The following is a 15,118-nucleotide window of genomic DNA, read 5'->3' as shown; positions in this document are numbered from 1 at the left end:
GCAAACTTAACAAACAGAGTGTTTCCAAACTGCTCTATGAAAAGAAAGGTGAAACTCTGTGAGTTGAACGCACACATAACAAAGTAGTTTCTGAGAATGATTCTGTCTAGTTTTTAAACGAAGATATTTCCTTTACTCCAATTGGCCTCAAATCGCTTGAAATCTCCACTTGTAAAATCCACAAAAAGAGTGTTTCAAATCTGCTCTGTCTAAAGAAAGGTTCAACTCTGTGAGTTGAATACACACAACAAAAAGAAGTTACTGAGATTTCATGTGTCTAGCTGTAAATGTAGAAATCCCGTTTCCAACGAAGGCGTCAAAGAGGTCTAAATACCCCCTTGCAGACTTAACAAACAGAGTGTTTCCAAACTGCTCTATGAAAAGAAAGGTTAAACTCTGTGAGTGGAACGCACACAACACAAAGTAGTTTCTGAGAATGATTCTGTCTAGTTTTTATACAAAGATATTTCCCTTTCTAAGATTGGCCTGAAATCGATTGAAATCTCCACTTGCAAATTCCACAAAAAGAGTGTTTGCAAACTGCTCTGTCTAAAGGAAGGTTCAACTCTGTGAGTTGAATACACACAACACAAAGAAGTTACTGAGAATTCATGTGTCTAGCTGTAGATGAAGAAATCCCGTTTCCAGTGAAGGCGTCAAAGAGGTCTAAATATCCCCTTACAGACTTAACAAACAGAGTGTTTCCAAACTGCTCTATGAAAAGAAAGGTGAAACTCTGTGAGTGGAACGCACACAACACAATGTAGTTTCTGAGAATGATTCTGTCTACTTTTTATACAAAGACATTTCCCTTTCTAAGATTGGCCTGAAATCGCTTGAAATCTCCACTTGCAAGTTCCACAAAAAGAGTGTATGCAAACTGCTCTGTCTAAAGGAAGTTTCAACTCTGTGAGTTGAATATACACAACACAAAAAGTTACTGGGAATTCATCTGTCTAGCATTGTCCTGAGGAATCCCGTTTCCAACGAAGGCCTCAAAGTGGTCCAAATATCCTCTTGCAAACTTAAGAAACAGAGTGTTTCCCAACTGCTCTATGAAAAGAAAGGTGAAACTCTGTAAGTTCAACGCACACATCACAAAGTAGTTTCTGAGAATGATTCTGTCTAGTTTTGAAACGAGGATATTTCCTTTACTACAATTGGCCTCAAGTCGCTTGAAATCTCCACTTGTAAAATCCACAAAAAGAGTGTTTCAAATCTGCTCTGTCTAAAGAAAGGTTCAACTCTGTGAGTTGAATACACACAACACAAAGAAGTTACTGAGAATTCATGTGTCTAGCTGTAGATGAAGAAAGCCCGTTTCCATCGAAGGCGTCAAAGAGGTCTAAATATCCCCTTGCAGACTTAACAAACAGAGTGTTTCCAAACTGCTCTATGAAAAGAAAGGTTAAACTCTGTGAGTGGAACGCACACAACACAAAGTAGTTTCTGAGAATGATTCTGTCTAGTTTTTATACAAAGATATTTCCCTTTCTAAGATTGGCCTGAAATCGCTTGAAATCTCCACTTGCGAATTCCACAAAAAGAGTGTTTGCAAACTGCTCTGTCTAAAGGAAGGTTCAACTCTGTGAGTTGAATAGACACAACACAAAGAAGTTACTGGGAATTCATCTGTCTAGCATTATACTGAGAAATCCCGTTTCCAACGAGGCCTCAAAGTGGTCCAAATATCCTCTTGCAAACTTAACAAACAGAGTGTTTCCAAACTGCTCTATGAAAAGAAAGGTGAAAGTCTGTGAGTTGAACGCACACATCACAGAGTAGTTTCTGAGAATGATTCTGTGTAGTTTTTAAAGGAGGATATTTCCTTTACTACAATTGGCCTCAAATCGCTTGAAATCTCCACTTGTAAAATCCACAAAAAGAGTGTTTCAAATCTGCTCTGTCTAAAGAAAGGTTCAACTCTGTGAGTTGAATACACACAACACAAAGTAGTTACTGAGAATTCATGTGTCTAGCTGTAGATGAAGAAATCCCGTTTCCAACGAAGGCGTCAAAGAGGTCTAAATATCCCCTTGCAGACTTAACAAACAGAGTGTTTCCAAACTGCTCTATGAAAAGAAAGGTTAAACTCTGTGAGTGGAACGCACACAACACAAAGTAGTTTCTGAGAATGATTCTGTCTAGTTTTTATACAAAGATATTTCCCTTTCTAAGATTGGCCTGAAATCGCTTGAAATCTCCACTTGCAAATTCCACAAAAAGAGTGTTTGCAAACTGCTCTGTCTAAAGGAAGGTTCAACTCTGGGAGTTGAATAGACACAACACAAAGAAGTTACTGGGAATTCATCTGTCTAGCAGTATACTGAGAAATCCCGTTTCCAACGAAGGCCTCAAAGTGGTCCAAATATCCTCTTGCAAACTTAAGAAACAGAGTGTTTCCCAACTGCTCTATGAAAAGAAAGGTGAAACTCTGTGAGTTGAACGCACACATCACAAAGTAGTTTCTGAGAATGATTCTGTCTAGTTTTGAAACGAGGATATTTCCTTTACTACAATTGGCCTCAAATCGCTTGAAATCTCCACTTGTAAAATCCACAAAAAGAGTGTTTCAAATCTGCTCTGTCTAAAGAAAGGTTCAACTCTGTGAGTTGAATACACACAACACAAAGAAGTTACTGAGAATTCATGTGTCTAGCTGTAGATGAAGAAATCCCGTTTCCAACGAAGGCGTCAAAGAGGTCTAAATACCCCCTTGCAGACTTAACAAACAGTGTGTTTCCAAACTGCTCTATGAAAAGAAAGGTTAAACTCTGTGAGTGGAACGCACACAACACAAAGTAGTTTCTGAGAATGATTCTGTCTAGTTTTTATACAAAGATATTTCCTTTTCTAAGATTGGCCTGAAATCGCTTGAAATCTCCACTTTCAAATTCCACAAAAAGAGTGTTTGCAAACTGCTCTGTCTAAAGGAAGTTTCAACTCTGGGAGGTGAACAGACACAACACAAAGAAGTTACTGGGAATTCATCTGTCTAGCAGTATACTGAGAAATCCCGTTTCCAACGAAGGCCTAAAAGTGGTCCAAATACCCTCTTGCAAACTTAACAAACAGAGTGTTTCCAAACTGCTCTATGAAAAGAAAGGTTAAACTCTGTGAGTGGAACGCACACAACACAAAGTAGTTTCTGAGAATGATTCTGTCTAGTTTTTATACAAAGATATTTCCCTTTCTAAGATTGGCCTCAAATCGCTTGAAATCTCCACTTGCAAATTCCACAAAAACAGTGTTTCCAAACTGCTCTGTCTAAAGAAAGGTTCAACTCTGTGAGGTGAATAGACACAACACAAAGAAGTTACTGGGAATTCATCTGTCTAGCATTATACTGAGAAATCCCGTTTCCAACGAAGGCCTCAAAGTGGTCCAAATATCCTCTTGCAAACTTAACAAACAGAGTGTTTCCCAACTGCTCTATGAAAAGAAAGGTGAAACTCTGTGAGTTGAACGCACACATCACACAGTAGTTTCTGAGAAAGATTCTGTCTAGTTTTAAAACGAGGATATTTCCTTTACTACAATTGGCCTCAAATCGCTTGAAATCTCCACTTGTAAAATCCACAAAAAGAGTGTTTCAAATCTGCTCTGTCTAAAGAAAGCTTCAACTCTGTGAGTTGAATACACACAACACAAAGAAGTTACTGAGAATTCATGTGTCTAGCTGTATAAGAAGGAATCCCGTTTCCAACGAAGGCGTCAAAGAGGTCTAAATATCCACTTGCAGACTTAACAAACAGAGTGTTTCCAAACTGCTCTATGAAAAGAAAGGTTAAACTCTGTGAGTGGAATGCACACAACACAAAGTAGTTTCTGAGAATGATTCTGTCTAGTTTTTATTCAAAGACATTTCCCTTTCTAAGATTGGCGTGAAATCGCTTGAAATCTCCACTTGCAAATTCCACAAAAAGAGTGTTTGCAAACTGCTCTGTCTAAAGGAAGTTTCAACTCTGGGAGTTGAACAGACACAACACAAAGAAGTTACTGGGAATTCATCTGTCTAGCAGTATACTGAGAAATCCCGTTTCCAACGAAGGCCTCAAAGTGGTCCAAATATCCTCTTGCAAACGTAACAAACAGAATGTTTCCAAATTGCTCTATGAAAAGAAAGGTGAAACTCTGTGAGTTGAACGCACACATCACAAAGTAGTTTCTGAGAGTGATTCTGTGTAGTTTTGAAACGAGGATATTTCCTTTACTACAATTGGCCTCAAATCGCTTGAAATCTCCACTTGTAAAATCCAGAAAAAGAGTGTTTCAAATCTGCTCTGTCTAAAGAAAGGTTCAACTCTGTGAGTTGAATACACACAACACAAAGAAGTTACTGAGAATTCATGTGTCTAGCTGTAGATGAAGAAATCCCGTTTCCAACGAAGGCGTCAAAGAGGTCTAAATATCCCCTTGCAGACTTAACAAACAGAGTGTTTCCAAACTGCTCTATGAAAAGAAAGGTTAAACTCTGTGAGTGGAACGCACACAACACAAAGTAGTTTCTGAGAATGATTCTGTCTAGTTTTTATACAAAGATATTTCCCTTTCTAAGATTGGCCTGAAATCGCTTGAAATCTCCACTTGCAAATTCCACAAAAACAGTGTTTGCAAACTGCTCTGTCTAAAGGAAGGTTCAACTCTGGGAGTTGAATAGACACAACACAAAGAAGTTACTGGGAATTCATCTGTCTAGCATTATACTGAGAAATCCCGTTTCCAACGAAGGCCTCAAAGTGGTCCAAATATCCTCTTGCAAACTTAAGAAACAGAGTGTTTCCCAACTGCTCTATGAAAAGAAAGGTGAAACTCTGTGAGTTGAACGCACACATCACAAAGTAGTTTCTGAGAATGATTCTGTCTAGTTTTGAAACGAGGATATTTCCTTTACTACAATTGGCCTCAAATCGCTTGAAATCTCCACTTGTAAAATCCACAAAAAGAGTGTTTCAAATCTGCTCTGTCTAAAGAAAGGTTCAACTCTGTGAGTTGAATGCACACAACACAAAGAAGTTACTGAGAATTCAGGTGTCTAGCTGCATATGAAGAAATCCCGTTTCCAACGAAGGCGTCAAAGAGGTCTAAATATCCCCTTGCAGACTTAACAAACAGAGTGTTTCCAAACTGCTCTATGAAAAGAAAGGTTAAACTCTGTGAGTGGAACGCACACAACACAAAGTAGTTTCTGAGAATGATTCTGTCTAGTTTTTATTCAAAGACATTTCCCTTTCTAAGATTGGCCTGAAATCGCTTGAAATCTCCACTTGCAAATTCCACAAAAAGACTGTTTGCAAACTGCTCTGTCTAAAGGAAGGTTCAACTCTGGGAGGTGAACAGACACAACACAAAGAAGTTACTGGGAATTCATCTGTCTAGCAGTATACTGAGAAATCCCGTTTCCAACGAAGGCCTCAAAGTGGTCCAAATATCCTCTTGCAAACTTAACAAACAGAATGTTTCCAAACTGCTCTATGAAAAGAAAGGTGAAACTCTGTGAGTTGAACGCACACATCACAAAGTAGTTTCTGAGAATGATTCTCTGTAGTTTTGAAACGAGGAAATTTCCTTTACTACAATTGGCCTCAAATCGCTTGAAATCTCCACTTCAAAAATACACAAAAAGAGTGTTTCAAATCTGCTCTGTCTAAAGGAAGGTTCAAATCTGTGAGTTGAATACACACAACACAAAGAAGTTACTGAGAATTCATGTGTCTAGCTGTAGATGAAGAAATCCCGTTTCCAACGAAGGCGTCAAAGAGGTCTAAATATCCCCTTGCAGACTTAACAAACAGAGTGTTTCCAAACTGCTCTATGAAAAGAATGGTTAAACTCTGTGAGTGGAACGCACACAACACAAAGTAGTTTCTGAGAATGATTCTGTCTAGTTTTTATACAAAGATATTTCCCTTTCTAAGATTGGCCTGAAATCGCTTGAAATCTCCACTTGCAAATTCCACAAAAAGAGTGTTTGCAAACTGCTCTGTCTAAAGGAAGGTTCAACTCTGTGAGTTGAATAGACACAACACAAAGAAGTTACTGGGAATTCATCTGTCTAGCATTATCCTGAGAAATCCCGTTTCCAACGAAGGCGTCAAAGAGGTCTAAATACCCCCTTGCAGACTTAACAAACAGAGTGTTTCCAAACTGCTCTATGAAAAGAAAGGTTAAACTCTGTGAGTGGAACGCACACAACACAAAGTAGTTTCTCAGAATGATTCTGTCTAGTTGTTATAAAAAGATATTTCCCTTTCTAAGATTGGCCTGAAATCGCTTGAAATCTCCACTTGCAAATTCCACAAAAAGAGTGTTTGCAAACTGCTCTGTCTAAAGGAAGGTTCAACCCTGTGAGTTGAATAGACACAACACAAAGAAGTTACTGGGAATTCATCTGTCTAGCATTATATTGAGAAATCCCATTTCCAACGAAGGCCTCAAAGTGGTCAAAATATTCTCTTGCAAACTTAACAAACACAGCGTTTCCCAACTGCTCTATGAAAAGAAAGGTGAAACTCTGTGAGTTGAATGCACACATCACAAAGTAGTTTCTGAGAATGATTCTGTCTAGTTTGAAACGAGGATATTTCCTTTACTACAATTGGCCTCAAATCGCTTGAAATCTCCACTTGTAAAATCCACAAAAAGAGTGTTTCAAATCTGCTCTGTCTAAAGAAAGGTTCAACTCTGTGAGTTGAATACACACAACACAAAGAAGTTACTGAGAATTCATGTGTCTAGCTGTAGATGAAGAAATCCCGTTTCCAATGAAGTCGTCAAAGAGGTCTACATATCCCCTTACAGACTTAACAAACAGAGTGTTTCCAAACTGCTCTATGAAAAGAAAGGTTAAACTCTGTGAGTGGAACGCACACAACACACAGTAGTTTCTGAGAATGATTCTGTCTAGTTTTTATACAAAGATATTTCCCTTTCTAAGATTGGACTGAAATCGCTTGAAATCTCCACTTGCAAATTCCACAAAAAGAGTGTATGCAAACTGCTCTGTCTAAAGGAAGGTTCAACTCTGGGAGTTGAATAGACACAACACAAAAAGTTACTGTGAATTCATCTGTCTAGCATTGTCCTGAGGAATCCCATTTCCAACGAAGGCCTCAAAGTGGTCCAAATATCCTCTTGCAAACTTAACAAACAGAGTGTTTCCAAACTGCTCTATGAAAAGAAAGGTGAAACTCTGTAAGTTCAACGCACACATCACAAAGTAGTTTCTGAGAATGATTCTGTCTAGTTTTTAAACGAGGATATTTCCTTTACTACGATTGGCCTCAAATCGCTTGAAATCTCCACTTGTAAAATCCACAAAAAGAGTGTTTCAAATCTGCTCTGTCTAAAGAAAGGTTCAAATCTGTGAGTTGAATACACACAACACAAAGAAGTTACTGAGAATTCATGTGTCTAGCTGTATATGAAGAAATCCCGCTTCCAACGAAGGCGTCAAAAAGGTCCAAATATCCTCTTGCAAACTTAAGAAACAGAGTGTTCCCAAACTGAACTATGAAAAGAAAGATGAAACTCTGTGAGTTGAACTCACACATCACAAAGTAGTTTCTGAGAATGATTCTGTCTAGTTTTGAAACGAGGATATTTCCTTTACTACAATTGGCCTCAAATCGCTTGAAATCTCCACTTGTAAAATCCTCAAAAAGAGTGTTTCAAATCTGCTCTGTCTAAAGAAAGGTTGAACTCTGTGAGTGGAATACACACAACACAATAAAGTTACTGAGAATTCATGTGTCTAGCTGTAGATGAAGAAATCCCGTTTCCAATGAAGCCGTCAAAGAGGTCTAAATATCCCATTGCAGACTTAACAAACAGAGTGTTTCCAAACTGCTCTATGAAAAGAAAGGTTAAACTCTGTGAGTGGAACGCACACAACACAAAGTAGTTTCGGAGAATGATTCTGTCTAGTTTTCATACAAAGATATTTCCCTTTCTAAGATTGGCCTGAAATCGCTTGAAATCTCCACTTGCAAATTCCACAAAAAGAGTGTTTGTAAACTGCTCTGTCTAAAGGAAGGTTCAACTCTGTGAGTTGAATAGACACAACACAAAGAAGTTACTGGGAATTCATCTGTCTAGCATTATACTGAGAAATCCCGTTTCCAACGAAGGCCTCAAAGTGGTCCAAATATCCTCTTGCAAAGTTAACAAACACAGTGTTTCCCAACTGCTCTATGAAAAGAAAGGTGAAACTCTGTGAGTTGAACGCACACATCACAAAGTAGTTTCTGAGAATGATTCTGTCTAGTTTTGAAACGAGGATATTTCCTTTACTACAATTGGCCTCAAATCGCTTGAAATCTCCACTTGTAAAATCCACAAAAAGAGTGTTTCAAATCTGCTCTGTCTAAAGAAAGGTTCAACTCTGTGAGTTGAATACACACAACACAAAGAAGTTACTGAGAATTCATGTGTCTAGCTGTAGATGAAGAAATCCCGTTTCCAATGAAGGCGTCAAAGAGGTCTAAATATCCCCTTACAGACTTAACAAACAGAGTGTTTCCAAACTGCTCTATGAAAAGAAAGGTTAAACTCTGTGAGTGGAACGCACACAACACAAAGTAGTTTCTGAGAATGATTCTGTCTTCTTTTTATACAAAGATATTTTCCTTTCTAAGATTGGCCTGAAATCGCTTGAAATCTCCACTTGCAAATTCCACAAAAAGAGTGTATGCAAACTGCTCTCTCTAAAGGAAGGTTCAACTCTGTGAGTTGAATAAACACAACACAAAAAGTTACTGGGAATTCATCTGTCTAGCATTGTCCTGAGGAATCCCGTTTCCAACGAAGGCCTCAAAGTGGTCCAAATATCCTCTTGCAAACTTAACAAACAGAGTGTTTCCAAACTGCTCTACGAAAAGAAAGGTGAAACTCTGTAAGTTCAACGCACACATCACAAAGTAGTTTCTGAGAATGATTCTGTCTAGTTTTTAAACGAGGATATTTCCTTTACTACGATTGGCCTCAAATCGCTTGAAATCTCCACTTGTAAAATCCACAAAAAGAGTGTTTCAAATCTGCTCTGTCTAAAGAAAGTTTCAACTCTGTGAGTTGAATACACACAACACAAAGAAGTTACTGAGAATTCATGTGTCTAGCTGTATATGAAGAAATCCCGTTTCCAACGAAGGCATCAAAAAGGTCCAAATATCCTCTTGCAAACTTAAGAAACAGAGTGTTCCCAAACTGCTCTACGAAAAGAAAGGTGAAACTCTGTGAGTTGAATGCACACATCACAAAGTAGTTTCTGAGAATGATTCTGTCTAGTTTTGAAACGAGGATATTACCTTTACTACAATTGGCCTCAAATCGCTTGAAATCTCCACTTGTAAAATCCACAAAAAGAGGGTTTCAAATCTGCTCTGTCTAAAGAAAGGTTCAACTCTGTGAGTTGAATACACACAACACAAAGAAGTTACTGAGAATTCATGTGTCTAGCTGTAGATGAAGAAATCCCGTTTCCAATGAAGGCGTCAAAGAGGTCTACATATCCCCTTACAGACTTAACAAACAGAGTGTTTCCAAACTGCTCTATGAAAAGAAAGGTTAAACTCTGTGAGTGGAACGCACACAACACACAGTAGTTTCTGAGAATGATTCTGTCTACTTTTTATACAAAGATATTTCCCTTTCTAAGATTGGCCTGAAATCGCTTGAAATCTCCACTTGCAAATTCCACAAAAAGAGTGTATGCAAACTGCTCTGTCTAAAGGAAGGTTCAACTCTGTGAGTTGAATAGACACAACACAAAAAGTTACTGTGAACTCATCTGTCTAGCATTGTCCTGAGGAATCCCGTTTCCAACGAAGGCCTCAAAGTGGTCCAAATATCCTCTTGCAAACTTAACAAACAGAGTGTTTCCCAAGTGCTCTATGAAAAGAAAGGTGAAACTCTGTAAGTTCAACGCACACATCACAAAGTAGTTTCTGAGAATGATTCTGTCTAGTTTTTAAACGAGCATATTTCCTTTACTACGATTGGCCTCAAATCGCTTGAAATCTCCACTTGTAAAATCCACAAAAAGAGTGTTTCAAATCTGCTCTGTCTAAAGAAAGGTTCAACTCTGTGAGTTGAATACACACAACACAAAGAAGTTACTGAGAATTCATGTGTCTAGCTGTAGATGAAGAAATCCCGTTCCCAATGAAGGCGTCAAAAAGGTCCAAATATCCTCTTGCAAACTTAAGAAACAGAGTGTTCCCAAACTGCTCTATGAAAAGAAAGGTGAAACTCTGTGAGTTCAACGCACACATCACAAAGTAGTTTCTGAGAATGATTCTGTCTAGTTTTTAAACGAGGATATTTCCTTTACTACAATTGGCCTCAAATCGCTTGAAATCTCCACTTGTAAAATCCTCAAAAAGAGTGGTTCAAATCTGCTCTGTCTAAAGAAAGGTTCAACTCTGTGAGTGGAATACACACAACACAAAGAAGTTACTGAGAATTCATGTGTCTAGCTGTATATGAAGAAATCCCGCTTCCAACGAAGGCGTCAAAAAGGTCCAAATATCCTCTTGCAAACTTAAGAAACAGAGTGTTCCCAAACTGCTCTATGAAAAGAAAGGTGAAACTCTGTGAGTTGAACTCACACATCACAAAGTAGTTTCTGAGAATGATTCTGTCTAGTTTTGAAACGAGGATATTTCCTTTACTACAATTGGCCTCAAATCGCTTGAAATCTCCACTTGTAAAATCCTCAAAAAGAGTGTTTCAAATCTGCTCTGTCTAAATAAAGGTTCAACTCTGTGAGTGGAATACACACAACACAATAAAGTTACTGAGAATTCATGTGTCTAGCTGTAGATGAAGAAATCCCGTTTCCAATGAAGCCGTCAAAGAGGTCTAAATATCCCATTGCAGACTTAACAAACAGTGTTTCCAAACTGCTCTATGAAAAGAAATGTTAAACTCTGTGAGTGGAACGCACACAACACAAAGTAGTTTCTGAGAATGATTCTGCCTAGTTTTCATACAAAGATATTTCCCTTTCTAAGATTGGCCTGAAATCGCTTGAAATCTCCACTTGCAAATTCCACAAAAAGAGTGTTTGTAAACTGCTCTGTCTAAAGGAAGGTTCAACTCTGTGAGTTGAATAGACACAACACAAAGAAGTTACTGGGAATTCATCTGTCTAGCATTATACTGAGAAATCCCGTTTCCAACGAAGGCCTCAAAGTGGTCCAAATATCCTCTTGCAAAGTTAACAAACACAGTGTTTCCCAACTGCTCTATGAAAAGAAAGGTGAAACTCTGTGAGTTGAACGCACACATCACAAAGTAGTTTCTGAGAATGATTCTGTCTAGTTTTGAAACGAGGATATTTCCTTTACTACAATTGGCCTCAAATCGCTTGAAATCTCCACTTGTAAAATACACAAAAAGAGTGTTTCAAATCTGCTCTGTCTAAAGAAAGGTTCAACTCTGTGAGTTGAATACACACAACACAAAGAAGTTACTGAGAATTCATGTGTCTAGCTGTAGATGAAGAAATCCCGTTTCCAATGAAGGCGTCAAAGAGGTCTACATATCCCCTTACAGACTTAACAAACAGAGTGTTTCCAAACTGCTCTATGAAAAGAAAGGTTAAACTCTGTGAGTGGAACGCACACAACACAAAGTAGTTTCTGAGAATGATTCTGTCTACTTTTATACAAAGATATTTCCCTTTCTAAGATTGGCCTGAAATCGCTTGAAATCTCCACTTGCAAATTCCACAAAAAGAGTGTATGCAAACTGCTCTGTCTAAAGGAAGGTTCAACTCTGTGAGTTGAATAGACACAACACAAAAAGTTACTGTGAATTCATCTGTCTAGCATTGTCCTGAGGAATCCCGTTTCCAACGAAGGCCTCAAAGTGGTCCAAATATCCTCTTGCAAACTTAACAAACAGAGTGTTTCCAAACTGCTCTATGAAAAGATAGGTGAAACTCTGCAAGTTCAACGCACACATCACAAAGTAGTTTCTGAGAATGATTCTGTCTAGTTTTTAAACGAGGATATTTCCTTTACTACGATTGGCCTCAAATCGCTTGAAATCTCCACTTGTAAAATCCACAAAAAGAGTGTTTCAAATCTGCTCTGTCTAAAGAAAGGTTCAAATCTGTGAGTTGAATACACACAACACAAAGAAGTTACTGAGAATTCATGTGTCTAGCTGTATATGAAGAATTCCCGCTTCCAAAGAAGGCGTCAAAAAGGTCCAAATATCCTCTTGCAAACTTAAGAAACAGAGTGTTCCCAAACTGCTCTATGAAAAGAAAGGTGAAACTCTGTGAGTTGAACTCACACATCACAAAGTAGTTTCTGAGAATGATTCTGTCTAGTTTTGAAACGAGGATATTTCCTTTACTACAATTGGCCTCAAATCGCTTGAAATCTCCACTTGTAAAATCCACAAAAAGAGTGTTTCAAATCTGCTCTGTCTAAAGAAAGGTTCAACTCTGTGAGTGGAATACACACAACACAATAAAGTTACTGAGAATTCATGTGTCTAGCTGTAGATGAAGAAATCCCGTTTCCAATGAAGCCGTCAAAGAGGTCTAAATATCCCCTTGCAGACTTAACAAACAGAGTGTTTCCAAACTGCTCAATGAAAAGAAAGGTTAAACTCTGTGAGTGGAACGCACACAACACAAAGTAGTTTCTGAGAATGATTCTGTCTAGTTTTTATACAAAGATATTTCCCTTTCTAAGATTGGCCTGAAATCGCTTGAAATCTCCACTTGCAAATTCCACAAAAAGAGTGTTTGCAAACTGCTCTGTCTAAAGGAAGGTTCAACTCTGTCAGTTGGATAGACACAACACAAAGAAGTTACTGGGAATTCATCTGTCTAGCATTATACTGAGAAATCCCGTTTCCAACGAAGGCCTCAAAGTGGTCCAAATATCCTCTTGCAAACTTAACAAACAGAGTGTTTCCAAACTGCTCTATGAAAAGAAAGGTGAAACTCTGTGAGTTGAACGCACACATCACAGAGTAGTTTCTGAGAATGATTCTGTGTAGTTTTTAAACGAGGATATTTCCTTTACTACAACTGGCCTCAAATCGCTTGAAATCTCCACTTGTAAAATCCACAAAAAGAGTGTTTCAAATCTGCTCTGTCTAAAGAAAGGTTCAACTCTGTGAGTTGAATACACACAACACAAAGTAGTTACTGAGAATTCATGTGTCTAGCTGTAGATGAAGAAATCCCGTTTCCAACGAAGGCGTCAAAGAGGTCTAAATATCCCCTTGCAGACTTAACAAACAGAGTGTTTCCAAACTGCTCTATGAAAAGAAAGGTTAAACTCTGTGAGTGGAACGCACACAACACAAAGTAGTTTCTGAGAGTGATTCTGTCTAGTTTTTATACAAAGATATTTCCCTTTCTAAGATTGGCCTGAAATCGCTTGAAATCTCCACTTGCAAATTCCACAAAAAGAGTGTTTGCAAACTGCTCTGTCTAAAGGAAGGTTCAACTCTGGGAGTTGAATAGACACAACACAAAGAAGTTACTGGGAATTCATCTGTCTAGCAGTATACTGAGAAATCCCGTTTCCAACGAAGGCCTCAAAGTGGTCCAAATATCCTCTTGCAAACTTAAGAAACAGAGTGTTTCCCAACTGCTCTATGAAAAGAAAGGTGAAACTCTGTGAGTTGAACGCACACATCACAAAGTAGTTTCTGAGAATGATTCTGTCTAGTTTTTAAACGAGGATATTTCCTTTACTACAATTGGCCTCAAATCGCTTGAAATCTCCACTTGTAAAATCCACAAAAAGAGTGTTTCAAATCTGCTCTGTCTAAAGAAAGGTTCAACTCTGCGGGTTGAATACACACAACACAAAGAAGTTACTGAGAATTCATGTGTCTAGCTGTAGATGAAGAAATCCCGTTTCCAACGAAGGCGTCAAAGAGGTCTAAATACCCCCTTGCAGACTTAACAAACAGAGTGTTTCCAAACTGCTCTATGAAAAGAAAGGTTAAACTCTGTGAGTGGAACGCACACAACACAAAGTAGTTTCTGAGAATGATTCTGTCTAGTTTTTATACAAAGATATTTCCCTTTCTAAGATTGGCCTGAAATCGCTTGAAATCTCCACTTGCAAATTCCACAAAAAGAGTGTTTGCAAACTGCTCTGTCTAAGGGAAGGTTCAACTCTGGGAGGTGAACAGACACAACACAAAGAAGTTACTGGGAATTCATCTGTCTAGCAGTATACTGAGAAATCCCGTTTCCAACGAAGGCCTCAAAGTGGTCCAAATATCCTCTTGCAAACTTAACAAACAGAGTGTTTCCAAACTGCTCTATGAAAAAAAAGGTGAAACTCTGTGAGTTGAACGCACACATCACACAGTAGTTTCTGAGAATGATTCTGTCTAGTTTTTAAACGAGGATATTTCCTTTACTACGATTGGCCTCAAATCGCTTGAAATCTCCACTTGTAAAATCCACAAAAAGAGTGTTTCAAATCTCCTCTGTCTAAAGAAAGGTTCAACTCTGTGAGTTGAATACACACAACACAAAGAAGTTACTGAGAATTCATGTGTCTAGCTGTATATGAAGAAATCCCTTTTCCAACGAAGGCGTCAAAAAGGTCCAAATATCCTCTTGCAAACTTAAGAAACAGAGTGTTCCCAAACTGCTCTATGAAAAGAAAGGTTAAACTCTGTGAGTGGAACGCACACAACACAAAGTAGTTTCTGAGAATGATTCTGTCTAGTTTTTATACAAAGATATTTCCCTTTCTAAGATTGGCCTGAAATCGCTTGAAATCTCCACTTGCAAATTCCACAAAAACAGTGTTTGCAAACTGCTCTGTCTAAAGGAAGGTTCAACTCTGGGAGTTGAACAGACACAACACAAAAAGTTACTGGGAATTCATCTGTCTAGCAGTATACTGAGAAATCACATTTCCAACGAAGGCCTCAAAGTGGTCCAAATATCCTCTTGCAAACTTAAGAAGCAGAGTGTTTCCCAACTGCTCTATGAAAAGAAAGGTGAAACTCTGTGAGTAGAACGCACACATCACAAAGTAGTTTCTGAGAATGATTCTGTGTAGTTTTGAAACGAGGATATTTCCTTTACTACAATTGGCCTCAAATCGCTTGAAATCTCCAC

This window comes from Pan troglodytes, chromosome 20, assembly GCF_028858775.2.
Source record: "Pan troglodytes isolate AG18354 chromosome 20, NHGRI_mPanTro3-v2.0_pri, whole genome shotgun sequence".
NCBI classification, from domain to species: Eukaryota; Metazoa; Chordata; class Mammalia; order Primates; family Hominidae; genus Pan; species Pan troglodytes.
This window is presented reverse-complemented; position numbering follows the sequence as displayed.